The sequence below is a fragment of the Orycteropus afer genome, unplaced genomic scaffold, assembly GCF_000298275.1.
Source record: "Orycteropus afer afer isolate SDZICR_OR568_19922 unplaced genomic scaffold, OryAfe1.0 scaffold00166, whole genome shotgun sequence".
Taxonomy (NCBI): domain Eukaryota; kingdom Metazoa; phylum Chordata; class Mammalia; order Tubulidentata; family Orycteropodidae; genus Orycteropus; species Orycteropus afer.
The window spans coordinates 5257647-5260817 of record NW_006921753.1 but is presented as its reverse complement, the minus strand read 5'-3'; positions in this window follow the sequence as shown (position 1 = coordinate 5260817).

The window sequence follows — 3171 nt, the reverse complement described above, 5'->3', positions numbered from 1 at the left end:
CCAAAATTATCTTCTGTGTCTGTGTTAATTGGTTTCCCTTTTCTTTGTTGAAGAGGGTCTGTGCAATCCTTCTGCCTAGTCCGCCATCTTGCCGGAACTCCCTAGCTTGAACTGTTTTAAGAACAGAAATATAACGATCTCTTTCATGAAATTCTGAATACTCCATGTTAGCCTGGCTTTAAAAAGATTTATTTAATTCACCCACACTCACCCATTTTCTTTTTTCTTATGGAACTCCACCTTTCTTCAAGTGGGGTGTCCTCTCGAGCACTGCTGCCACTCCACTCTAGGTCCCTGTTTGGGTGCCAATTGCTGTGTCCGGCAAAACCACACAGGTCACAAAATTAAGCAACATGAAAGCATTAATGGTTTTCTTTATTATTTTTTTAAGGAACAGGGGCTAGGCGGATGCCCTTCATGTTCTGCAAGAGTAACCCTGATGCCTTTGTTCTACTTTATTTATATGTTTGTACATGATTGCATCATTAATCATACAATCAGCTTATTCTCTACTGAGCTAAAGTTTTACTCCTCTACGTGCTTAAGGACAACAGGTGGTCATTAAAACAATCACAGAAATCTTCTCAGGAATAAGGAATATAAAACGATAAATGTTTCCTAGGGCACAGTGACGCAAAGTATGAAACATCCCAATAAAATTAAAAAAAAAAAATGGAGAATAATATCTACTTTTAATACTTTGATGTTTTTCCAATTAATTATTTAACAGTGAGAGAGACCTTGCCGCCTCTTAAAGCAACATTCATCCACAGAGAGGCTTTTCCATCTCTAAAAGCAAACAATCACAAGAGAGGCCTTGTCATCTCTTCACAGAAATTAGAACATGTGCCTTGCAATCATGTTCTTTTGGGGGTCTTTTTCTTGGTCTCCAACAGTAACCACAAACAAAATTAACAATTCTCCTAAGAAAACTCAGAAAGAAGAAAAACACATGGGCTTAGTAAGCACAAAACCAACAATAATGAAGAAAAGAGACAAAAAAAAAAAAGCAAAGCATTTTATAACAAAATGAACTCAGCACAGAAAAGTATTTGGAACAAGGAAATCAACAACAACACAACAAAAAACACAATAGAATAACAGCAGTAAATTCATACTTATCACTAATTACACTCAATGTGAATGGACTAAATGGACCAGACAAGAGAAAAAGAGTGGCAGATTGGATTAGAAAAGAAGACCCATCAATATGCTGCTCACAAGAGACCCAACTTAGACACAGAGACAAAAACAAATAAAAAATTAAGTGGTACAAAAAAATATATCAAGCTACTGGCAACCAAAAAAGAGCAGGAGTGGCAATATTAATTTGTGATAAAATAGACATCAAGGTGAAAAACAGCATAAGGGACAAAGAAGGAACTATATGATGCTAAAAGGTTCAATTGACCAAGAAGTCATTACCATAATAAATATCTGTGCAACCAATGAAAGAGCTCCAAAATACATAAAGCAAATATTAACTGAATTGAAAGGAAAAATAGACAATTCTATAATAGTGGTAGTAGACTTTAACATACCACTTTCAAGGAGGGACAGAACAACTTGAAAAAAACTCAACAAATATACAGAAGAACTCAACAACCCAATCAATGAGCTTGACTTCATAGACATTTACAAAGTACTCCATCCAACAAAAGCACAATACATATTCTTCCCCAGTACAGATCGATAATACTCCAGAATAGGTCACAGGTTAGGAGAGAGAGTAAATCTCAATAAATTAAAAACATTGAAATACTACAAAGCACCCTCTTGGATCACAATGCCATAAAATTAGAAATCAATAAAAAGATAAAGGAAAAAATATGGCATATGTGGAAACTGAATAGTACACTGCTCAAAAACTACTGGGTAGCAGAAGAAATAAAGTGTGAAAAAAAAAAAAAAATTCCTAGCAGCAAATGAGAACAAAGATACAACTTACCAAAATCTTTGGGACACAGTGATAGCAGTACTCAGAGCTCAATTTATAGCAATAAATATACACATCACAAAAACAGGAAAGAGTCAAAATCAACACTTTAACTGAACAACTCCAACAATTAGAAAAAGAGCAACAAAAGAAGCCAACAGTATTCAGAAGTCAGGAAATAATAAAGATCAGAGCAGAAATAAACAAAACAGAAAACGAAAAAACAATAGAGAAAACTCAACAAAACAAGAAGTTGATTCTTCAAAAAGATTAACAAAATTGACAAACCACTGGCAAATTTAAAAAAAGGAAAGAAAGAGAAGATACAAATAACATGAATAATAAATGAAAAGGGCAACATCACAACAGAACCAACTGAAATAAAAAATAACAGAATATTATGAAGAACTGTACTCCAACACATTCAAGAACTTAGAAGAGATAGATAAGTTTCTAGAAACACAAGACCCACTTAACTATCCCAGTCAGAGATAGAATACTTGAACAGATCTATAACAAAAGAATTGAGCAGGTCATAAAAAAAACTCCCCACAAAAAATATCCTGCTTGAGAAGGCTTCACTGGAGAATTTTAATAAACATTCAGAGAAGAGCTGACCTATACTACTCAAGCTATTCTAGAACATAGAAGAAGATGGAATACTCCCAAATTCATCCTATGAAGAAAGTATAACACTGATACCAAAACCAGAGAAAGACACCACTAAAAAGGAAAACTATAGACCAATATCCCTTATGAATATAGATGCTAATGTCTTCAACAAAATCCTAGCCAACAGAATCCAACAATATATAATAATAATAATAACAATAATAATATGTCATGACCAAGAGCAATTCATACCAGGTATGAAGAACTATATGATTATATAACATATAGTTACATACATAAAACAAAAGAAAAGTATATGAACAAAACAAAAGAACTATATTATCATATCAATTGACATAGAAAAGACATTCGATCAAATCCAATGCTCATACCTGTTCAACACTAACAGCAAAATATGGATAGAAGATAGAATCCTCAAATCAATAAAGGGCATATATGCAATGCCAGCTGCCCACATTATTGTTAATAAAGACTCAAAGTATTACGCTTGCGAACAGAAACAAGGCAAGGATGCCCTTTATCACCACTTCTATTTAACATTGTATTGGAAGTCCTAGCCAGAAAGCAAGAGAAATAAAAGGCATCCAAATTGTCAAAGAAGA